The 25,332-nt window shown below is 34.2% G+C and overlaps 1 protein-coding gene across 1 annotated transcript in view; it reads left to right on the top strand.

Moving 5' to 3' along the window:
- Positions 1-25,332, top strand: part of CWC27 (CWC27 spliceosome associated cyclophilin) — a 108,497-nt gene that overhangs the window by 18,950 nt on the left and 64,215 nt on the right. The gene's annotated exons all lie outside the window — the stretch shown is intronic.

Genomic DNA, 25,332 nt, shown 5'->3' with positions numbered 1-25,332 from the left:
AGGGAGAAAAAGTTGATTGGAAAGAGTCAGCATGGATTTGGCAAAGGTAAATCATACTTGACCAACCTGATTGCTTTGTATAATGACTGTATCTGTAGACAAAGGGAGAACAGTGGATGTCATGTGCTTTGAGCATGAGGCTAGAATAGATGATATTCTGAAGTTCCTTGCAACCTGAATACTTCATCATCTGATTCATTTATTTGTTTAAACCTGGACTGTGCTGGGGGCTGGAGTAACAAGTATAGCAGCTCTTTAGTTGTGTGGATTTTTTTGAGTTTTTTTTTTTTTTTTTTTTTTTTTTCATTTTTAAGACACCTCTGCAGGTATTCTGGTATTCTGTTTATGCTTATGTTTGTTAAATTCAATCTAGAGTCTCATCCTACTGCATTCAGAAAGATACTTTTATACTTTCTTGTGAACGCTGTTTGTTTGTTCATAAGTAGTGGTAGTGTCTTCTGAATACTATGTAATTACAGGCAATTACACACTTTGGAATGGGAAATTTATCTGTTTCCATATAGAGTTGTGATACTCTTTCTTTGCAATAATGTTTATAAACTACATTTCTAGTACTCCCTGCATTTTCTTAAACCGGAAATAACTGATCAGGCATCGTCGAACAATACAGCGTGTTTTCTTGCTGTTTCTTTGGTATCAGAAATGTAAATTGTACGCTAATAACATTGGCTTTTGAGTTCCTGAATAATAACTAACTTTACTATTATTAAAGTTCTGTTGATATTGTTATATAGTAAATTCAGAGATTCTGTTAATAGCATCTTAAGCCAAATTGGACCATTGGATAAATTATGTATCTCATGCCATTAAGTTACCCCCAGTTACCCCTATATTGAGCTCACTGTTTCACTACAGTTTGTCATTCAGAAAAGGCATTTAGACCTAATTGGTAGATATCAAGAGAGTACAATTTGGTCTGCATTTGACTGGAGAGTTTAATTTGTTCCAGTGTTTAGATTTAGATACCTTGGTACTTACCCCTAACAACTCTCTGTCTAGTTTTTAATTTTATCTTGGTTCTGGGCAATGAGTATTTCTCCTCTGCCTTTCTCTGAAGTTCACTGTGGCATGCTGTTTTCTGTTACATCAACTACTTGAATTCTAATTGAGTCCTTTCTGTCTTTTTGATAAGCTATACCTATTGAAGTCCTTCCATCTTTCACAATAAGGTATTTTTTCAAGTCCTAAGATAACTGGCTTTTTTGTTCCATTTTTCAACATTCTTCAAAGGGCTTTGATCAATAGGCTGTTATTAGTGTTACTAATGCTATATACGGAGAGCTAGAACTTTTTTTTTTCTATTCTACCTCCATGTTTGTATATACAGTGATCACATCAGCCCTTCTTAACAGTATTCTACTGAGATTTCTTAAATTACTAGGGCTCTCCAGGTTATTTTCAGTCACCGCTCTCTAAGAACAAGTTTCCCATTTTGTATATTTATCCTGTTTCCTACTTCCTGGATTTTGGCAATTACTTGTCTTGGGCTTTTCTTGTTTTAACAGGCCCGTATCACTGAGCAACCTTGATAGGGCAATTCCATTCTGGTGTTCTACCAGAATTTGCTTCTGTGTCTGTTTTTGTCATTCAGTAGTAGTGGGTCTAGTACTGAGTTCCCTGGAGTGAATAGTTACATTTCCAGTCTGTAATTAGTATTTCACTGACAGCTGTTTTGATCAGCAACTCTGTTACCTAATTCTTACTTAATGAAGATGTTCTTTTGGCCTGTTTCATGTTGTTGACTTTTTAATGCAGTACCTGAAAACATTCTAGTTAGACTACCTTTGTGCCATATCTGTAGAGTTCTCTATGAGACATACTTAAAATTACAGAAGATAAAGGGCAATGAAACCATTTTAATGAAAATTTCCTCTGCTTTATCAGTTTATTTGATGTCATTCTATATATAGTTTTGTCTGGAATTAATCTCAGACTAGTTAACCTGTAAGTTATCAGCAAGATCAGAATATATATCCTTTTAGAACATTGGTATAATTAGCCACTTCCATTTCTCTCAAAACTTATTTAGGAAGAAACAAGCACACTCTGAAAATCAGGCAAATGAGCTTCTCAGTCGGTTCTGAAAATTCTTAGGTGTAGATTGACCTTGCTGCTGGTTTTGAATATGCTTTTTTGCTATCATATATCATTTCACATCAGCTCTGTTGGTTAGAGCATGGTGCTAATAATGCCAAGGTTGCAGGTTCAATCTCTCTGCGGGCTACTCGTTTGCAGGTTAGACTAGATGATCTCCAGAGGTCCCTTCCAACCTTACCAATTCTATGATCTATGATCTAAGCCCTTTCATTTTTTGTTGGCTTGAGGAATGCTTGATAAGACTTTCTAGCAGTATGTAATGTCAGAGGTATCCTGTTGATGCATGCATAAAACATTTTGAAATCAAATTTTCATAGTGACACAGTAATATTTTTGCACTGTGCAGTGTGTCTGTGGTGTTCAAACAGTGATCCAGCATAGGTAGACTTCGCAACTTGTGGTTTGTCATAGCTTGACAAATGTCAGTATTTAATGGAATGGAAACAAGAGAGAGTGAAAATATTACATAAAATTAGAGATTTGTGTTCATATCTTGCTGTACACAGCATTTGTTATACAGTAGTAATTTGTTAAATGCTTTTGACTATACAGTAACATTACCTCACCCTACAGGTACCTGACTATTTGGCTTTTCAGACTACAGTGCTGTTTGACTTTCCTGGTTGAAAGGACTGAGAAACCAGTTTCACTGATTTCATATAATCAAGAGAGGTCATTTGGATTGACTGTGGAATTAGCCAAGTTAACAACCAGGCAGGAAATCATGTTGAATTCTACTAAGAAACTATCTGATAGCATTATGTCAGAAATGACATGCTCATTTGAAATGTTTTGTTTTTGACAAGTGTGCTTTTTCCTGTGGGAAAGTATTACTGGATTATTTTGCACTAGCCTGATTCAAGAAGTGTATTTTTTTGTGTAATTAATCCACTACAAGTTAAGGGGGTGGGGGAGGGGAGATTGTCAGTGAAGTTGACATCTATTTCATTTAAACACAGAAATGAGCATATTTAAACCTACCACTTTTCATTTGGGGGGACAAAGTGAAACTAATATCTTTAGCTACAGCTGGTTATAATACAGGCAAATCTATTGCCTTTTATCATGACCCTTCTTAACTTCAGGTCCAAAGGTCTTTTATGCTGAAGTCCACAAAGTACAAGGTTTTATAATAATGGAAAACATCTGTCAGATAATACTAAAGAATAAAATTGTCAGATGGGACTAAAACCAGATGAAAATATATCTCTAGAACTACTGTGCTACTATAAAAGACTATTGCATGAAATCGCCTTGACATTTGCAGTCTCTCTCATGCACTTGTATTTTTGCATACTTAAGTAGTTTTAGATCTCTATTACTATGCTGCCTGGTATTTTGAATTTAATTTTCTTGGAACTTTAAATGTCTACATATTTATACAAGTAAGTGTTAGAGTTGCATTTCATCTGACAGTGGAAGTTTAATTGTAAGTGTTTGTATTTTATTCAAAATAGTTCATACTTCAAAACAGACATTCAGTGTGTGACACTGTGCTCCATTTGTATGAGTAGTCTTAAAAATAAGAGTGCTGCATGGTTATAAACCAGCAATATTACAATTTATGTTCTTTCATTTGAACTTTCTTATAATGTATCATCTTACTCTCCATCCTTTTAAAATAAGTGTCCAAACCTATTTTAAACAATTTAACAGATTAAATTGAAAAATTCTAATTTCATGAAAAAGTAACTGTTTAATTACTGACTGTAGTAGAAAAATTACTAAGTGAGTAGTGACATGAAAGTAGATATCTTCTCCTATATTTCTGCTTTGGTAGATGGAGAGGAATATATTCAAAATACATTATCTGTCTTGGTTTGAAAACAGACTGGATAATAATGATTATGTAACAGGATGAAAGTATTTATTAGGTTAGGTAGGTATTCTGTGTAGTGTATTGCTATAAAATGGCAACCATAGAGGTACAACACTTTACATTTGAATTCATTGTGTTCTGTGTAGTCTGTTTAAAGCAGGACACTACTTAAGAAATTTATGGTCTGTTCTTTTTTCACTTTTTTACAGAGAACCTATTTTGTGACAAAAAAGTTAGCTTCTAGATACTTTTAATTTACTGTTCTATGCTTACTAGCATTAAGATGTATTATGTGTTCTCGTGCAAGACTACTCTGAACATAAAACCTCTCCTGTGTGGTCTCTAGCCTTTCTCCCGTTGCCCTAAGAGTTGTAATTTTTAGGTGTAATATAATCGGCACAACATATTGGAAATTTTACTGAGTATTTAGCCACTGTGTATCAATAACATCCCCAGAGCCCCATCTGTTAATATACTATATATTATGTATTAAAATAGAGTCTGATACATAAAATATTGGAATATGTAACACTAGAATGGAAGCTAGATACTGAGGGGCCACCTCTACATCTTTTGATCTTACAACTCTTGTGGCTTGGAAAAGACTGAAGAGTGTTAAAGGGGGATCCTTTATACTAAAATTGTTACCATTAGAAATCAAAGAAGTTCAATCTCATGTTCTCTAATCTTCCTTTTATGTGATCTTGTCCAATAACGTATTGACAGAAAGATCTGAAAATACTGTCTTGACAGGAGAACCTATAAGCTCCGCAAAGACAGGATAAGAAAATTACTTTACTCCTCAAAACATTCAGAGAAATTTTTCTTTTCTATCCCCCAACTCCTTTCTTGAGTAGGATATAACAACTGTTTCAAAATCTGTAAACATTTTAACCAGTTTTTCTGGAGAATGGAAAGGCTTACATCATGCTGAAATTCAGTTATACACACAAGCAGCACATCTTTCTGCCAGTCCTGTGCTAATGCAAAATATCAGAACATTTCTTTTAAATCCTAACCTTTTGTGGCTTTTAAAGAAACTAAACAGAAGTGTTTTGAGTGTTTTACTGTTTGTTCATAAGTTAATATATTAGGATTCCTATATTCTACTCTTTCAATCTAGGCTTGAAATACTGTTTGAAAATTTCACTGGAGGTGCAGTACCTCTCTAATGGAAAGGGTCAGGCATATCAAACATGTGGATGAAGCTTCTGCTAAGAAAATCTATCGTGATGCAAAGTTTTTCCTTGACTTTAAATTGATGAAGATTCCACTCTGGGGAAATACTGCTGTATTGCTCTATCTCCTCAGTGTTTCAGTCTTCCTGTTCAGTCTTCCTGTTTTCTATATCTTGATCAACCTATGTCCAACCTGAATTTCATTAGGTTTGTTATTTGCTGTAGATACAGTAGATTATGAACACTCTAGCTAAATTAGGTGGCAGTTTTCCTTTCAAGGATAACTACTTGATCATCACATGAATTCTCATGATAGTACTAATTCAAGTATGTCAACCTGGCTGTAAAGACATGGCAAGGACAGTGGAGATGCAATTTCCATATTACTCAGGTGGCATATATGTTTTCATTATACATTAGGATGATGTTCCTCCACTAGGGGAAGACTTCATGGAAATCTGGACACAACTCTGCCCAGATAAAGAGATGAAGGTTTTGATGCAACTGCTTGGGAAGGAGTGATTTAATTATTCCATTAATGACGAACTGGATTTATAGCATTAGAGTACACAAAGCAGTTACTACATGTTAAATTAACCTCAGGATCACAAAATATTTTCCTGTTTTTGCTTCATAAATGTAGAGGCTTTTTCCCCCCAACAGTCCTTCCACGCATACCCAAACTCAATTGAACTCAGAGTTGTGATGTGCTTTAAGTGGGTCACTGTCTTTAGAGAATTTAGAGAGTATGTCAGAAAGATATAAAGTTCTACGTATATGATAGGTAAAGGCCTGTGGAATGTTATTAGACAGCCTGATACCTAGTTTACACAGCAAGTGCTTTGTTCTAGTTAACTTATGACTCCTATCACCTTGCAAGTGGAGCTCTTTTGAATCCTAAATACTTTAAGTCTGGGTTACCTGAGAGGACGTGTCTGTTGTGCTTTATTGCCGCAGTTATGGTAAGCAGGTATGTGTGAGCTGGAGCTACCTGACAGAAGAGAGGAAAGTCCCCATGTGGCACTGAGGAACAGGACAGACAAAAGTTGGCAGCAATTCATTGGCTAGGTATCATAAAATTATGGGAATGAATTAATGCGACTTATGTGGAGAAACCTGATTTGGAAATTTATTTTGATATGTTCTTCTAAGTTAGTGCAGGTCCCTTCCCATTCAGGGGTTGAGTGTGTGTTTGATACAAATGTAATAGCAGTCTTAAACTTCTGCCTTTTGAAAAATAACTTAAAACGTATAAACTTTACACACAGTTAATCTGTGTAATCTATAAACTATTTTTTTTTAATGTCTACATGTAAAGGTGTCTTTAAACTAGATTCCCAGAAAAGGAATGTTAGATATTTTTATGATTCTTTGTTTGATCTTGACTATGGCTAATGTTAAACTAGCAAATCACAAGCACCAAGATTCCCTTTAGATATAAGAGAAAGAGGGAGGCTTTGTTCTGTTTCAAGATTGTCTAAAAGATGGGAAACCTGTTTCCGAATTTTTTATTCCAGTATCAGTATCCTAGTTGTGTAATGATACCATATACAGACTTGCCTATAGGCCATGTAATACCTCACTGTCATACCTGCTTAAATGTCAGATGTTTTGTTTTGATGTACTTCCGCATTAAATTGTGTATGTTTAGTATGCTTTGAGTGATCTATCATGGCATATAAATTCAATATGGGTTTGAAATCAAATTGCTAATTTATAAATTGATGTTTATCCACAGTCATATGGAAGTTGCTCAGTCCCGCAAGTGCTTATATGACTCAGTGATTCCAATGGAATTATTCATTTAAGTAAAGTTCATAGAAACAAGCCTGAGAACCACTGAAATTACTTTGGGTTGGAATCTGACAATCATTGTGTGGTATGAGACAAAGGAGGGGAAGGAGTGTTTTGGTTAAAATGACAGAGGAAGACTTTACTCTTGGGATTCAGTAACTTTTTTTTTTTTTTTTTTTTTTTTTTTTTTTTTTTTTTTAAGAGACTGTCTTGAGAGGCTATTGCCTTCCTTTTCTTTCCCCATAGCCACTTTTTCTTGTCATTTTTGCTTCAATCAGACTTTTATAGTTGCTTATGATTTCCCTGTAAAATGGATATCTGATACAGCCTCAGTAAAAAAGCAAGTCGGCTACAAAGCCAGGCCAGAAGCAAGTTGTCAGAAATGAGGAGCTTTTAAGTTAGTTTAAATGTACAGAAAATGAGCATGACCTTCTGCCCAAACCAAGCTGCATAAAATACGTAGAGATCATTCTTAGAGACTCTGAGTCAGGGACTAAATGAGTCTCAGGGTAATTAGAACCTTAAATGATATGTCTTGTATTGATCCATGTTATATATTTTAGCAAGTCATTTGGTTATTAGAATTTTTCTCATCTTTGTGGTAAATAACATCATAATACCAACACTTTAAAGTACACATTATTATTGTTTGTTTTAAATGCTGCCATTTTGCCAAAGAATAAGGGACTAATACTCATTATGGAAAGCAAAATATTTGATTTAGGTAAATGTAAGTTTTTTTTTTTGTTTGTTTGTTTTTTAAGAGGAAGGGATAAAAGTTAATTAGTTACTTTTTTAACTGATAAGGTCTTCTCTTAAATACTTCAGAAAATTGAAGGAATGATTTCTTTTGATAAGAAAGAAATGATTCTTAAGTTGTCTGTAAGTTTAAGTAGCTAGTGTGTTCCTTTTCCTCTTCCTTTTTATATTTTGTTCAAGAAATCCAGTATTCCAGAAATCTGTAACTGACATACAGGAAGGAAAGATTACTTCCGAATTGGCTTTAGAAATACTTTATTTTTCTGAATAAGACACAAGGATTGCATGATTCATTTATTCTTTTGAAAATAATGTAGATTTTTCTGTATTCTTTACCTATATGGCATTCATTTTAAAGAAAAAACCCTAGATGTAGTCTTTGTAGAGTTAATGATTGGCAGTAACTTAAAAGCAGACTATAGTATATTAAGCACAAACCCAGATTGTTTGGGCACAAAACCCAGAATCCCAGCACTGAGATTTTTCTTGGCTAAGCATCAAAGCATGTTAATAGGTAGAGTGTTAGCCTGGGACAAAGGCTGGATTGTTGCTGTGGTATATTTCATCCTGCTGCTACTTGGCAAGAGTCAGTGTATTTTTAGGTGAAGTTTGTGTGCGCGTTTGTCTAGTCACCTGGAAAAAAGGATGCGTAGATGACCCGTGAAAATGCAGTTAGCATGATGGAAGGTGAGAATGTGTAATCCTTATTATACAGTGAATTGTTAGCGCTGTATTGTGGGCAAGATACCATTTCAAAGCATTAGAGTACTCTCAGTTGTTTAGCTGCACATGTGATTTTTTTGTAACATAGCGGGACAGATTTAACAGTGGTATAGCCATGTACTTTTTAATTGCTAAATGTTCATGCTCCATTTCCTTCATTTGTTTCAACAGAGTTGAGTAGCATGCGAAGAGACATTTTGAGGTTTTGTTTCTGTTGTAGAATCCATTTCTTCTGAATATGAGCAGTGCATCTTAAAGTGGTACTTTAGTGAAGGATGACCCCAGTATGTTCAAAGACATTTTATTTATTCATCGCATCTGCTCTTTGTGCCTAGACAGTCAATATAATTTAATATAATAAAATTTCTATAAATAATATAATTTGCTATATTTTTAATATTTCACATGCCTTAAAACATTATAGAGCAAAAATAGGTGTTTTTAAAATGGTGTAGAACCAATAAAGTATGTTCTTTATCACGTTCTTCTTGTGAAATCTTTTATAATTAGCAATATTATGTGAAAAAGAAATAAAATTCATTTTTTGCCTGAAAGATTGCTGTATTAAGTTCTGATAGTAACAGTTGGTAGGTAATAATATTTAGCAGGTTGCTTGATAATAACGAAACAAAATAAAATGACTGATTTTATGAGCTGAGGAAAATTTGATTGGAGGTCTTTCAGATGGCAAAGATGAATGCTCTTAAGTTAATTATTCCTATTTTTTTTCCCCTGAGGTTATAGCTACTACACTGTCTTAATAAAAAGGCATATTTCATTTTATTCTCCATTCTATTTTAACACTTAATATCTTGGCCATTTTTGAGTACAGGTCTTCACTGAGTTGTCTGCAAGCCCACCTGTGATTTTTTTGTTGTCAAGTCAGTAATAGATTTTTCTCTTGTTCTTTGGAAGAATCCTAACAAATAGTTGCCTTTTTAAGACCATTTTCCCTTTGGGCTGAAATATGCAATTTCTAATCAAAGCATAAGCAGTATTTAGACATAGATTATGGTATTATCTTGGTGATCAGCTTTGAGTTAGATGTCAGTATAAATCAACATAGGTATTCAGCTGTCTTATCAAGGTTTCTTTTTTTCTTTTGCTTGGGTCAACAGGGGAGCTCAGCTCTCTTTTGCTGAGAGCAGTTTAGTGGTTAATTAACTTTTTCTTTGCTTCTTCTCTCTCTGTTATCTTTTGTTGGAAGTGCTCTTTTCCCCTTTCCGGCATTGTTCTTCCACAGGTGTACAGGCAGCCTTTCCAAAAGCAGCCTCTGTACAAGACCTTTCTCAGGACACTACCTTTACAGCTGTACATGTACAGCAGCATCCTCTCCTGATTCCTTCCCACCAGCTGAATTTTAAATAACAAAGTTGTTTGGTCCTTTCCCTTAGTAGTTAGGCTTCTGCGCTGTTTTCAGTCCAGTATCATTTTACGGTAATTAAGTTGGGCCTACTGAATATCATTTCCTTTCTAAATTTCCTTTCTAAATTTTTCATTTTTAATTCATCTTTAGTTCTCACAAGTGTCATCATTGTTTCTAACAAGAACAGTTTAGATTAAGGTTTGGGGTAAATGTGACTGGAAGTCTGTTGTTAAAATAGAGTTTAAATTACTGCAGAATATTTACTCTGATCAATAAGATTTTTGGCATAGTAAAATGATTGATTATTGCATTTATGGTACGTTTTCTAAGTCACTCTGAAATTTTTGAGTGAAATAATGTCAGTCCTTAAGTACAATATTAATTTGAATTACTGTATAAAAGTACGTTTAACTTTTGTGACTATATTCTTATCTGGATAATTTACCTTCAATTTGTACTTTAGTTTTATAAGTAATGTTTTTATCTCATGTTTCTGAGGAATGTGGGCATAAAATGTTTTGAATTGAAATTACATACCAGAATCTGTGAAAATTAAAGCGATATGTGTATACTATGGTTTCTACCATAAATTGTCTTTTTTTTTTTTTTTTCCTTCTAAATAGTAATAGTTGCAATTCCAGTTTGTATTTTGTTAGTATCTTATTACTGGATCGTGATTTTCCAAAAATATTAAATATTCATGTGCACTTCCCCAAAAGCTTTTCTGAACACATTCAAGTTGCTCAACTTAGATACTTTTTTTTTTTTTTTTTTTTTTGCCCTTTGGCGGGGTTGGGGGAGGACATGGGGGATGAATGGTGTTCTATAATATGGTGTGCTTTCCACATGAATAATTTAAACCTTTATCTGAGTAGCTAATAACATTAATACTCTTGATAATATCCCTCAGGTTTAATCATTTTTCCATTAATTGTTAAAATCCACAATTTCAAGTTATTTGGGGTATAAATGACAAATCTGTTTGCGTGTAGCCCTGGTTGAGATTCCATGTAGTGAGAAGCAAACTTTTTTTACTTACAAAACATATAACTGTTTATTCTTATTAGTTGATCAACTCTGTTTTCAGCAAAGACTTAGAACCATTGATAATACTTATTAATTTCTGTCTCTTAGTGTTAATAAGTTAGATTTTATATTAAATGACTCTAGTAATAGTATTAGAACTCAAGTTACTGCACTTGTACCTGGAGTTTATGGTGACAGAGATAATAAAAGTTACAATCTCTGTTTGAAAGCATACTTTCATTGTATTGAGAGGCAACTTTACTGAGAATATTGACAGGATATTAAGTATGTCTAATAATCTGCTATAACCTTGTAAACGGAAAGCTTATATTTCATGACTGTTTATGAATTAAATGCTCATAAACACACTTCAACACCCTGCATGTTTATAATTTATATTATATTTTTTATTAATATATTTTCATAGTATAGTAATGTTTCAACAATTTTAAGCCTTGCTATTTTCTCTTCATGAATATATCTTTGCTATTGTTCTTGGGAGTACTCTGGTAATGAATTTTGGGGTTTGCTTTCTTTTTCCCTCAGTTTGTTTTCTGTGAAGGTACTTGCTTGAAATGAGTGATAAATTGCACAATTTCTTGCAGCTCAAATTTATGTGTATTTGAGGATACAGGCGCATACTTGAGAAAAAGGGAGTAAGGAGTGGCCCTTTGGAGGCTAGATCCTGTGAACTTTTATTATAAATGTTGTGGTTTCTATAATTGACAGTCTTACTAATTCACTGAGTCTGAATTCAGTAAACTGACTAAACATGGTAATAAACATGACAGTAAGTTTTAGGAACTGTATTTTGAAGAATAAACTTTTGAGATTCATTACTGGGCAGGCTTTTTATTGGTAAAGAGTCAAGAATATGAGCAAACTGAAATACTCCCTTTTTTATCAGAATCCTTTGCACATAATTAAGGCAAAGCTATGTAAACAAAACAGGATTTTTTGTGTTTTATTTAGCAGCTCTAACTTGAACAAATTTCTGTGTGTGTGTGCGTGTGTGTTCCATAAATCAACAAAATGTGTGTTTCTCATGATCATTTGTTTCTAAGCATGGAGAAGAAAGTTATGTTTCATAATTATAAGCATGAAAACCTACTTTAGATTTTTCGGTTCAGAAATGTGTTCATGAGAAATCTTATCAAAACTTCTTGTATTGATTATTTCTGAAATAAGATTTAAGATATATTAAACAAGATACTGAACAGAATTTGTGTTGGCAGGAGTAAAGAAAAACCAATTTGAATCCTTATAAGGGTATATCTGCTTCTAATGAGAAGAAGCTGTTTATCTAGTGAAAATGGAAAACATCCAAAAAGCCTGGACTTTCAGGGAATAAGGCTGAAAAGTCTACTGTGATTATTTAATCCAATGTTTTACCTAATAGAGCACACAAGACTTAAATTTTTTTATATCATGCTTATCTTCTGGAGGAAAAAAATCCCATTTTAATGTAGAGATTTCTGTTGAAAGATACTCCCTTTATTAAAATCGTCTTTGGTTAATTGCCTTGTTAAATAAATAAAAATGCCTTTTCTCTTCAGTCTGCCACTGGCTTGCTTCATCTTAGAACCATTAGACCCTTTTACACATTTGTTTGCTAGCATTCTGTTAGCACATCTGTCTTTCCCTTACATTCACTTGCAAATTATGACCAAGTCACCCTTGAACTTTGTTTGATAACCTAAGTAGATTGAACATTAACCTTTCCTTCTGTGGCGTTTCACTGCTTCCCCAGTCTTTGTGTCGTGTGTAAACTGTGTCGGAAATAATCCTGTGTGTTTGCTTCACACAAGTTAGTTTGACAGATGCTCTTCTCTTTCCATTTTGAGTTAAATTAAATTAATTTTTTTTCTTGGTCCTATATTAATGGTTCTGTTATTTTTGCTCAAGGTTGGTTTATCAAGGTCAGTCTTGATAAAATATCTAATTTCTATTTTCTCTTATAAATATTGATATAACATTAAAAGTTTTTTCCTCCTCCCTTCTCCCACTTCTCTGGAATTTTGCTAGTGTTCTACATTATTAAAAACAAGCATTCCAGATGGTTCAAAAACCTCTTTAAACTTCTTTCTAAAAGTCCTTGGATGTAAATTGCCTGGAACTGTTGCTTTTTTATATTACTTAATTTTAGTAGCAGTTCTTTCCATTTAGGGAGTAACTCGAGAAGATATAAAAATATATCATCTCCATAGATAGTATGTCTCCTACTCAGAAGAGAAAGAGCTACTGAAACCTTTTTCTTTCCTTTTTTTTTTTTTTTTTTTCCCTACATTGTTAGTTCTCTCTCTTCTATTTTTGGGCTGCTTTAATACCTAACATAGAAAGCAAATTGTTTATCTATCTATATGTTTATCTATACATACTCAAAAATACATACATTTATAACTTTAGCCATATCCATTTTCATAATAAATGGCCAACATTTATTTAGTTACCATTTTTCTATTTGAAAATATTTTGACCTTGTTACAATAACATCTGAGGCCAAATGAAGAAAAATACTTCTTTTCTATTTTATATCAGTTTTTATTCCATTATTTGGCAGCACGTTACAAATAACCATCTTTGCACTTTTCCCTGCACAGCTAATTATTCTTTATTTTCCATGTACCTTGACTATAAGATTAAAGATGGTGGTAAAATCGCAACATCAAGGCCAAACACCCTGTATTCTTAACTCATCTTTTAAATGAAACTATTACTAAAAAATAAGATTCCCCTGGTAACTCAGGTAGCACCATTGCATGCAATGGGGAAAGCAGTACTGAATATGCAATTGCTATAGGTTATGTGGTAACTGATATTTGGGAAGAACTAATGACAGGATTAAAGATTGATTTAATTTTGCACAGTATCTAAAAGTACCTTGAACCGTCATAGAACACTGTATTCTGAATTGTGATACTGGAATGCGTTGTTTGTACTCTTATTGCTAAATGGGTACTCAGCTATACTGCAACCGCTTTGTTTCTTGTATCCTTTTTTGGGATGGATTTAAATTGACACACAATTCTCACCACTGTTTTCATCAGTTCTCATTTTGACTCGCTGTGCGCTTGAAAATTTGTGATCCTCTCAGTAAAAGGGTTAATCCGTGTTGTTTGACAACTTCCCAAGTTGGAGAACAGCAAAGCATACCATAGTCACAGTTGGATAATTTCACAGCAAAATCACTTTTTAATGAGAAGTGTATCAGCAGCGCGGAGCGTTTGAAGTTGGTAGGTTGGCTGATAAGCGGCCGCACTGAGCTCATTGAGGGAAAAGCACCATTTTCTGAACAAGCCTCGTGCTTAAGACTGGAAGTGACAGTTACGTCACTGCGTGGTTAATTGGCTGCCCCTGTCACTTGTTAACAGCTCTAATCCGGGCGTCTCTGCGCGCGCGTTGAAAGGTCGGCGGGAGCAGGAAAGCGCTCCCTGGGCCCGGGGCGCCTCAGGTGTGCTCGGAGTTTGGCAACCTGTTGTGCTTGTTAAATCCAGAGTGTCGCTTTCCAGTTCATGATGTGAGCGTCTCAAAATAAGAATATTGCAAGTAACTTGCAAGTATAACTACATAGGGGTGTTTTGGGGGGAGGGGTGTTTCTTTTTTTCCTCTAAGGCACTGTTTAGTTAACACATACTATTTGCAGCATGTATTTGTAGATTTATTTTTTCTAACAAAAAAATTTTTACAATTTAGTTCTGATTGAAGTTAGAGTGAAATTAAAAGAGCACTTATTTTAAACATAACCAGGTACGGTTGACGTGTGTGTGTGTGTATAAAGTCCATACAAGACACACACACAAACACTTTTTTAGTATTTAGATGTCTCTTCCATGTCGTAGGGTTTGAGTCTTCAGCTGTGTCAGGGGTATGTGAATCTGTCATTGTATTACTTTTTATCATGTGATTCTATTTGTGGGAATTAATTTTTATTATTATTATCGTATATGGGAAATTATATTAATATATTTCCTGCTGTTTAAGACTTAAACTGTCTTTGAGTTTTAATGTTTTACAGCTAGTTATATAGTTGAAAACACTTGATTTCTGCATACATTCATACTGTGTATAAAGTACATCTGAGTATCTTAGGTTGACTAGAATTAGAGATGGCTCATGTATTTTAAAACTTTCATACATTTTGTAATGAACAAGTTCTCTTACTTCTTTAGACAATTTGAATAAGCTAATTGGATCACATTAAGTTCAGAGTACTGGTGCAATATAGACTTTTATTGCACAGAAACAATTCTTATACCATTAAGTTGGACTTCTGCAACTTTAGGAATTTCATAACATTTTGTATTACATGTATTTTGGTATTTATTCTGTTGTAAATTTTGGATAACTGTGACTAAACAGAAGTGATAGACCAGGATTTTGCTGTTGATGGTTACTACCAAGAAAATAAGCAAGCTGAATGAGTGGTGTTTTGCATTATTTGCCTGACTGTCTTGAGCATTCTGTATGACATAAGAATGATGCTGCTAAAAATCTTGATATAATGGTGTAATATACATTAATAGACATTGGATTTGGTCTGGCTCATGGCAAACACTAAGTCTGGTAACTCTTGTTTAGATTCTTACTCCTTTTTCCCCTCTATTTTTGAATCACACAGAATAACAGAAGGGGTAAGGTTGGAAGGGACCTCTGGAGATTGTGTGGTCCAACCTCCCTGCTCATGCAGGGTCACCTAGAGCATGTTAGACAGGGTTGCTTCCAGGCAGGTTTTGAATATCTCCGCAGAAGGAGACTCCACAACCTCTCTGGGCAACCTGGTCCAGTGCTCTGTCACTCTCATAGTGAAGAAATTCCCCCTCACGGTCAGGCTGAACTGCCTGTTCTTCAATTTCTGCCCGTTGCCTCTAGTCCCTCTGTATGGGACAATTGAAAAGAGTTTAGCCCCAGAATACATTGCACTGATAGTGTTATATGATGATGTTCAGAATTCAGAGGAATTTTTGATACTACAATATACGAGAACAGTTTTACTTTATTCAGATGGCTAACAGTAGATCATTATTGTATTTTAACTAGTGTATACAAATTGGATAAAAATAGTCTTCAAGTAGTGTGCCTTGACCACCTCCCTGGCAAGTTTCATACAGTGCTGTTTAATCCACTAATTTGAAAGAGTTATACCAGGATGAATAGGTAAAACTTTTTATGTCATTTTAGAAGATAGGACAAGCTTAGTTCTTTCTAAAGGCTCTTCATAGATTTTGTAGTTTTTCCATAAGCTTTTCTATAGGAATTTGTGGGTTTTGTTCAAATTTGTGGCATTTATAGAACAAGATTAGGTGCCACTTTCTGTCACTGTAAATCATAGTAAAGCCACAGCCTGATCTAACTAAAATGCCCTCCCCTTTCCCTATAATATATGTAGATGTTCCAAGTGAAGATGCCCTAATCAAAAATGTCACCTCTTTGTTTTTTGGGTGGAGTTGAAATTAGATTGCCTCCTTAGAAAACAGGACAGAAAAATATATGGGAACAAAATCTAAGGGATGATGTGTGATAGCAGAAATAGACAAGAAACTGAAGAGTTCAAAGGACATGGCAGATAAAAATAGAGGAAGACTGAAGATGTGAAAAGAACATAAGGACCAGGCAGTAGGAGGTACGAGAATGGTAACAGCAGAATTAGGTTGTGTTGGGGTAGGGTGGTGAAAAAAGGCATAAGGAAGTTCAAGCGACTGGAAGGATAGAGTGAGAAGGAATAGAGAAGGCAGAGAATCCGACTGAATGAGCTTATTGTCATTCTCTTTCTAGCATGTGTGGTTTTGAGGTGCATGTGCCTGCCCCAAGGGACTTAGGAAGATAAATCATCTTATTTCAGAGAAGGGAATAAGTTGGCAGTGTTTGCATGATGGAATTCAAGTCTGAATATTAATTGTGAGATGATAATGTCTAATTTGGACGTGGTTGGTTCTATATAAAATAGAGTATATTGCAGCATGTTAGATACTGTCTTAGTATTAATGCTCTTGATATTTCTGAAAAAAATCAGGCAACTGTAACTTTAAACGTAGCATGTCATTGTTACTGAAATTACATTATGATATTCTGTTTAAAACTATCTATATACTTCAGTTGGTTCATGGAATAATTTATTGCCACTTCCATTCTGGGAAAAGGTCGTATAGGTTCATGTTAATTCTTATGGTTGTGTTCATTCATGCCTTACTCTCATATTTAAGATAACATTCTCAAGCAAGTAATTTGAATGACTGTTTTGGTGAATAGAACACAGAATGGGGAAAATACTGTAAATTGAGGTCAGCAGTTGCATAAAGACTTTCAGAAAATGAGGATGGACTTGCTATGTTCAGCTTCTTCTGGTCTGCAATTAATTTTAAATGGATATTTCTTGCTTAGAAAAGAATCAAACTGAAAGGTTCTTCAGAACTTTCTTAGGGATATTAATTACAATTTACTTTGGAGTATTCTGTTGATTCCTTATATAAGGAAGATGTCATACGGCTTTCAGAGTATTTAGATAGTTCGTTTGTTTCTTCCTTTTTCCTTTTAATTAAACACTGAATAATTTACTCTTTATTCATGGTAGCCTAGGACAAATAGCTGCAGAACTCTCTCTTAGATATATTCAAGTTATCAACAGCTTTAAGATATTAGTAGCTAAAACTAGCCATTTTGTTACATCACCCAAACACACATAGATTTTAAGGAAAAAAAAAAAACTAAATAACTTTTCGGCCCTCTAAAATGCAGATTTGTGTATTCAGGTTAAAATATGTTTAAAGCTACAGTAACTTCATCAACAAAATGTGTTTTTCTCATTTGCAGAAGTAACTACTTAACTGAAAAACACATCTGATTACTTAAAATGACTATCTTCAGGTCATGACCTCTCGTGTTTAGCAGTGAGGATGCTATCTTCATGATAAATAGTTTTAATGGAAAGTAACATTGGATGAAATATGGCAGTAATCTTCAATTGCTATAAAACTATGGAAGTTGAATTCAAGCCAAGTGACTATGTTTAAAAACAAGAAGTGCTTGATTCAATAAGAACATTGTTTTTAGTTGAAGCTGTTGTTTTCTAGTAACAATAACAACAAAAAAAAAGCGCTCTAGCTGATGCAGTTTTGCTGGAGTAGTGGAACTGCATTGAAACCTTTTTATACCCTTCCTAAATAATTACAGACCAAAACTCTTGGAAAGTAATACTTGTACCTGTCTAGCAAGGGAATAGGCATACAGTTTCATGTATGAGTCAAAATCCAGTGATACTCTTAGCCACTTTAATATTAAAGTTGTTAGAATTTTCTTAGTTTTGTTTAGCAATTCTTCAGCAAAGATGGTAAAAATTATATGATTATTCTTGATCAGAGCTGACTGTTTAGTAGTCTCATAATATGGATTCTTCTTCAGGTCAGGTTTGTGGGCTTTCCTTAAAATCCTGTTCCCCAATTTGCGTGATTAGAAGTTTTTCCTGTGAAATTTCCAATGGCCAGGCAAAATAGGATCTAATCCGGACCATTAGGTAAATAGGCAATGGATTCTCCCATTTTTAAAAGTTCAAGGAAAAAGATGAGCATGTTTAACTTCTACAATGTCATATAAAATATTTCTATGTATTTTGGTCCAGTACAGATATTAGTATAAGGTAAAATCAAAGCCTTTTTAGAGTTGTAATTGTTGCTATTTTCTGATGAGAAGTTTAAAGGATTAAGTAGCTGTTTTCATAGCTCTGTAATCAATAAGGTTGTAGAATATTGAAAAAGTGCATTCACGGGTGTCTGTGTTTTCATTCAAGCACTTCCTTTACAAATTCACTGCCCAGTACCCTTTAGGCTCACTGTTGTTTTTTTTCCCTTGACTGCTGAAATGGTAGTTCCTGCCTGTTCGCAGAAAAGGAGGATTTTGAATGGTGACTATTGTTCTATTAACATTGGAGCCCTCTGGCTAGAGGATCAGCAAGAATGCCTGCTAAGATAAAGTGACAATGTTGTCTCCTGTTCATGGGAATAACTTACTGATAAATTATGACAGTATGAAAAACCCTGAGGGCTGAGGGTCAGCAAAGCCATGTTATCCTTCATATATTGCTCAGCAGAATTCTTATTTAAAAGCTGTTTTATCCATAAGTAGGTACTAGAAAACATCGTGAATTTAAAATGTATCTTGCACAATGAACCTTGCTTAGTTGTACTGTTACGTTTTATAAAATAGTTTGTGAAACATTTACAAATCATAGCGTTTTATTTCTGCCTCTGTGCTTTCATATATTACTTTTTAGAAGCCAGAATGTTTAAGGCACTATCTAATCTTTACAGTGCAAAGAGTTTCGTAAAGTTTATTAAATAACTGTTTTTACAGCACTCAAACTGATATACTGAAAGGATAAATAATGAGTTCCCTTCTCTCTCATACTGCCAAATCTTCAACTAATATCCTTCTTATGTGCAAATTAACTGTGTATAAGGATTGATGCCTTCATTGTTTCATTCAGGTTCTGCTAAAATATTCTAAAAGACACTTAGCTTGATTTAAATATTTGTAACATTTTAACTATTATTTGTGATTAAAAAAGGATTATTTATCTATTTTATACCTCCTGAAATAAAATATACAGTGTATTTCTAGAAACATTTTAGTATGTACTGAAGGTTGAAGTTCTCAAAAATGGTATTTTCACCTTACTGTAACACATACTTTTAGAAATTATATAAGATGTGTTTTTAGGATTCATATGTATTTGAAGAAGAAAATAAGGTAAATGTCCATATTTCTCTCTTTTCTATCTTGAGGACTTTTCTTTATTATATAAAATTGTCACACAGTAATTGTTGTTCATTCATTTCTGTCAAAAAATTTGATTAAGTATATATTGTACGCAAATTAGTAAACTACAGATGTTTCCTCCTGTGACTGCACAATTTTTCAAGACTAAAACCCATGTCACACAGAATGAACAACCACTGCACAGCAGAATTGATCTTTTCATGTGTTAAGTTCCTATTATTGTACAGTCAGTTTCACAGACACTTGGTTGTATTTGTGAAACTCCTTCAGGGTTGTAAGATTAGCCCTTTTTAGAAATCCAAACGTGTATTGTAATCTGACTGAGTGCAATAAAGGTTACCTTTTAACAGAAGTTGCAGTGAAACTTGCAAAACTGTTCTGAATGCAGTAGTGTGTAAAAATATTTTCTGCTATTTCCTTTAAGTGACCAAATTTTCATTACCCACACCATCCCTTTACCTAAGGAGTGGAGGAAGTCAGTGTCATCTGCCAAGAGAATCTTTCCAAAGCTGTAATGTGGGAACTTGATTTCCTCAGCTCTGCAGGTTTCTGCACTGTTAGAGGACAGGACTTCAGGTTCAGAAAGAGTTGTAAAAAGTGTACCAGCTGAGATTCTTTCTATGAAGCATCTTCTGCAAGGGCAGAGTCAGTCATCTGAAACTTTGCAAGCTTAGCAATACATACTGTCCCCAGCAATCAAAGTTCTTGTCATTTTCAGGCTCCGTCTGCCTCTAGGACAAAAGATCAGGTATCTTGCCACAGGATTTTTAGTTAGTAATTCTGTCAGTTAACAAGACCTTTGATAATATTCTTTCTAGGCCTTTTTCTTCCTTTTGTCAGAATGCTCCTTTGCACTCTTTTCTTGCTTAATTTTGGTCTTAGTTATATTACTCTATGTTTGAAACCTTGTAGTTTTTGAGAAAAGAAAAAACTTGTTTTCAAAATGAGTACTAAGATGGAGTTACGGAGGACTATCGTTGTTGGATAAGTGTCTTAAGGAGTTCTCAACAGAAGTAAAACTTTCAGCTTCTGTCGTTCATATAAAATATATTCTGTTATATTGTGAAATATCTTGAGGTCTCTTCCTACAATCTCTCCTTCCTTTTCTCCTCATAATTCATTCAAGAAATACATTTTTTGCTAGCATTGATAAGAAGATTGAATCTTGTGGTTGCATATTAAAGGTTATATTCACTCTTTGTAGGCACACAGAAGCAGAACAGATAACAAATCTGACATATGCTACAAAGCAGCTTATTGTACGTGAGGAATGACTTAAAATGTGAATAATAAATTGGTGACCAGGTTACTCAGTGAATATGAAAAATTTATTTGGCAATTCCTTGTAAAATAATGAGCAAGTCTGCAGTTTCATGGGACAGTATTAACTTATCTAACTCTTTATGATGCCTCTCTTTCCTTATACCCTCAACTCCTGGCTGCACATTTCTATCATTTACTCTGATCTCCTCATACAGCTCTTACCAGAGCCCCATTGACTTATTTCACTGTCCTGTAAAAAAATTAACTGAGCAAAAGGATAGATAGTTGTCTGCTGCAAAACATAGGCTTATGAAAGGGGTCAACAAACACCAGAGTGACAAGAAAGGGACTAGTGCCAACTAGCTGGATGTTTTAGCAGAGGAAGGAGGAACAGAGTAGGAGGGAGTACTAGTACAAGTTCAGTTACAGTAGACTATTAAATCAGATGAGCTGTTTGTGCAACTGTCATCTATGTATATTGGCAGATCCCAAACAGTAGATAGAGTATTTCATGATGATAGTTTCCTGCTGTCAAATTATATTAAAGTAAATTCAGTGTCTTCTGATTTTCTTACCTTTACCTTCCCATTAAATCTTCATTATAAATAGAGATGTTACTTAATCATAAAAGAGAAACGAGTACCTTTGTGATGTCCTTTGCAACCTTTGGGTAATAAATTGTGATGCATGTTTTGGAAAAAATATAAAATAGTGTAATTTCTGTAGAATTGGTGCTATTAGCGTACCCACGCTGGAAAAGAAGAGGAATACCAGACAAGCTATTTTTGTATTAACAAACCTAACATAAAATCAGATGTTTAGTTTTCTTTCCCTACTGAGTCTGCCAGTTCTGCAATGGTAGGATATAATAGTATTTTCTGGGGAAGGCAGAAGAGATTAGTTTGTCAATAGAAAGGACTAAAGGGAGTATTATATTTCATAGAATCAGTAAGGTTGATTGGTACTTCAGTCCTTTCAAGTATTATTTCTTTATTACCATTAGAAATTGAGGGGGATTCTTTAAGAACCTGAGAGATCTTACATTCTTTCATAGCATGTTGCTGATTACAAAATCTGCTACTTCAATATGAATAAAAGAGTATGTCAGTGAAGCTTCTGTGGTCAAAGATTTGCCACTTCTCTAGTGTCACTTGAGCCCATTCTTCCAGTAGTGAGGAGGACATCCTGATCCAGAACAACAGGCTTCTTCCTGCTATTTCCTTGGGACATTCTTTTATGCAGTGAATCTGTTGTGCTAATTTAAATACACCTTAATGTTTTCCCCTCTTCAGATATGGCTTCTGTGACTTGCGTGATATTGATTCTGCTCACTCTGAATTCAGGTGCACTTGAAATGAGTAAAAGAGTTTTTTTTTTTTTTAACCAAATTGATTTCCTTCTCTCTTAAAGTTTTTTCAGCAGAATTAAGTTACTGATTACTTGAAAATCATGCTGTCTTTTATGTGATGTATGTGCTGCTGTAGGGCTTTGACCTATCTGGCACTTTAAACTCTTGTTAACTCGTTTTACCTATCTGCATAGGTAATTTCCCTCTCTGCTTTTTTTTTTTCTTTTTCTTTTTCTTTTTTTTTTTTTTTTTTTTGCTGTTGTTGTTTAACACTTTTTTAAATCTGATTTGCTTTCTAGAGCAATAGTTCCTTGCTTCAGGAACTATTACACATTAGATTGATTTTTGTTTTCTTTCTTCTTCCTCTTTACCTCCCCGCCCTGTTAGTTTCTTGAGAGGTTGTATTAGCCACTCCTAGACTGACTTAGTAAGACTTGAAATGTAAAACGTAAATTTTACATATTATGAATGTTTTAATTTTATAGCTTTTTTTTTTTTTTTTTTTTTTTTTTTTAGCAGGAAGTGTTAAAACCTGATTTATTTCATATTGTTTGCTTGAAAAACTATGTCAGAAATGGAATTCATGTGCACCCATGCTTGATTCTTTTCAAGCTTTAAGTAATTCTAGCTAATAAAACAGGAGAAAATTCCAGGATGCAAAATGAACCATGATATGCCCTCCAACTCACCCTCCACGGAATAGTGTAGAGTTACATGAACTTTTTGCCGACCCATCATTAAAACTGCATTTTTGTCATGGCTGTCATAGGAGTTATGGATTCCATGATCTTTATGTTTTTTAAGAAATATCCAGTACTTTTGACATTGTGGTTTTTTTGCATGTGTGTGGGAGGATGTGATGGTAAACAGTTTGAACCATTTTCAGTGAGAACTTTCCAAGCTGCCAAGTTAAGCTTTGAGCTCCATGGGAAGCAAGTGAAGAACAGGAGCTCAGCAGCAGTTCGGCAGTGACACACAGGATTAGGCATGTGAAGTCGCAGTGAGAACTTTAATTCTTTCAGAGATAGTTTTGCATCCACTTCCGCAGAAGGGTGGAGATTTTTTTTTTATATTGTTGTTTAAAAAGGTCAATAACTGACTATATATGAGTTCCTTTTTCAGATCAGGCTGTGTCTTTCGGAGCAAAATCCATTTTGACTTTTGTTTTTCTTTTTGTATGTGGAGTCAAGTACTTTAACTTCTGATGTGAGAAACAATGGCTTGTGACATTTTGTACCACGTTTCTGGAATTTTTAAGCTTTTCTAGCATATGTTCTTTGCTTTTAAAAAGTACCTAAATAAGAGCTCTTATATAGGATGATTGATTATAAACATTTGAATCAATTTGAATAAATGCTATTTTCTATTCTATTTAAATTAAAGTATTAAAAACACTCAGTTTGTGGGTTTTGTGGTTCCTGAATTTGGCTGGGAGCAAGGTTTGCAAATAACTTTAGGGACATAAATTAAGACTGCATTGGATTAGATAATGGTTTCAAAGTTGAATCTGTTTTTACCTTAAATACCTCCATCTTTCCCACTTGTCTGTATATGTGTGCCGTGCCTTATAATTTGAAACTTAATAGATTTTTGGATGAAAGAATGACTTTCAAAAGCACGCACAAATAATATGCAAGCAAGCTTTGTATTACAGATTTGCCTTGAAGATATTTACATACATGCATGAAATGCTTCTGTTATTTGCTCTTGATAATCTGTGACACTATGTAATCTTTGTCTCAGATAGTCTATGATGGAAAAGAGAGGCAAAACCAGTTTAAGTTTGATGAATTGTTTTAACCCATGCATGCTTTCTCGTAATAAAGGTGTGGGTTTTTTTTTGTTTGTTTGTTTTGGTTTTTTTTTGTTCTCCTGTCTGTAAAATAAGAAGGTTAACTCCTGTAAGTTCATTTCTGTCTGACCTGTGGAGTTGGACAGTCGTTGTGAGTCTTTATCTCAAGACTTGACAATTTTTTTTTTGTTTTGTTTTAAAACTGGCTGAGATGAGCGACTTAGTCCCTGTGATATTCTATCCCCATTCCTTTTTTGATCACTGATTGTATAAAAGAACTCCAGGGGAAAAGTCTTTCTTATGCTTCTTTGTGTAACATCATATTTGGTTATCAATGTTCTCTTAATTCAGGACTGCTGATGTCTTAAATTTGTTAAAAGGATTGTAAACCTTATGCTCTTCATGGTAGATTGCAAAGGAAAAGTATAGAAGCTGATGAACTGTGCAGGGAAAAGGGGGCTCATTTATTTGTTAATGAGTAATAATACAAGACCTGTTTTGTTCTGAAGATAGCAAAGTTTATGCTTATTATTTTGTCATGTGGGAAGTGAATTTCATTAATATATGCTTACTGACAGGAGATTCTTGGATAAATGAAGGCCTGTTTCATTCAGCTTGCAGAGGAATGCGTAGGAATCTGGGAACCTAGATGCCCCCTCCCAAGTCATATCAGAATAAGCTCCTGCTATTGAAGATACCAAATCATACGGTCATTTTAATAAATTTATCAAGATTTATTTTAAGTGTGACTGGGTTGTTTTTTCTTAATTTGTGTTTCCTGCTATGTACATACATTTTCACTGTAGTATCTGATTTGAGGTGGGGGTAGGGCTGGTGTCACATCAGAGTTTTACCTTGACATGATTTTTCTGGAAAAATGTTAGACTACTGTCAGAATATAGTTATTTGTAATTAGGCTTTTTCAGAGATTTTTAATCTAAAAACATCGCAGCTGGCTGCATTCCCTTTCCCTAACTAATGTTTCCCTAACAAAGCTCTCTTGTACTCTGCTGCTTCTGTCTCAACCTCTTTACGCTGCACTCTTTGCTTTAAATAAATAAATAAATAAATAAGACCTGCCACCATGCTGCCTAGAACCCCACAATTTTCTTCAGAGTATCTGAAAAAATAGATTGTTAGGGTTTCCTTCCATCCTTGCCATTTTATCCCTCAGTTATACTACTCTGACACCTGTGAAGTAAACTATAGATATCATAAGAACAAGAACTTTTGAGGGGAGCAAAAAAAGAAGCAGATATGTTTTCTTCCTAATCTGCTGCTATGTTTGTGATTGTCTTTGTTCTTTTGTTTTTTGAATACAATCACTGTTTTCATAAAATCTAGTGATAATCTTTGAGTTCAGAGATCATTGGACAA

This window comes from Rhea pennata, chromosome Z, assembly GCF_028389875.1.
Source record: "Rhea pennata isolate bPtePen1 chromosome Z, bPtePen1.pri, whole genome shotgun sequence".
Lineage (NCBI taxonomy): Eukaryota > Metazoa > Chordata > Aves > Rheiformes > Rheidae > Rhea > Rhea pennata.
Note: the sequence above shows the minus strand (reverse complement) of the source record. Positions and strands in the feature narration are given on the sequence as shown.